Source organism: Penaeus monodon, chromosome 24 (assembly GCF_015228065.2).
Source record: "Penaeus monodon isolate SGIC_2016 chromosome 24, NSTDA_Pmon_1, whole genome shotgun sequence".
In the NCBI taxonomy this organism is placed as follows: domain Eukaryota; kingdom Metazoa; phylum Arthropoda; class Malacostraca; order Decapoda; family Penaeidae; genus Penaeus; species Penaeus monodon.
The window spans coordinates 29,642,969-29,643,401 of NC_051409.1; positions in this window are offsets into that span (position 1 = coordinate 29,642,969).

Consider the following 433-nt stretch of genomic DNA (forward strand, 5'->3'; position numbering starts at 1 on the left):
CGTTTTACATGCCTTCGGGATGAGATCGTGCGATAGACATAACGAAGAGAGGAAGAGAAGAAGCGGGGAGAGAATGCTGTCAGATGGCCATCACACGAAAGAAACAAGGGAGAAAGGAAAATGAGAGAAGGATACGAAAAGACAGACTAAAGGAGAGAGAAGAGAAGGAGGAAAGGTAGAAAATGAGTGAATTGTCACCCGGACAGAGCCGATACTCCAGACAGCTTATCGAATGGTGTCCCCTCCCCTTACCCCTCCCAAGCCCCTCCCTCCTGTCCTCAGTTCCTTCTCCCCTTCCCCCGAGTCCTCCATCCTCATACACATCCTGTCACTCTCTCCTCATTCCCCTCCCTCCTTCAATCCCTCCCAAGTCCCTCTCCCTCATTTCCCACCCAAGTCCCTCTCCCTCATCCCCCCCCCAAGTCCCTCTCCC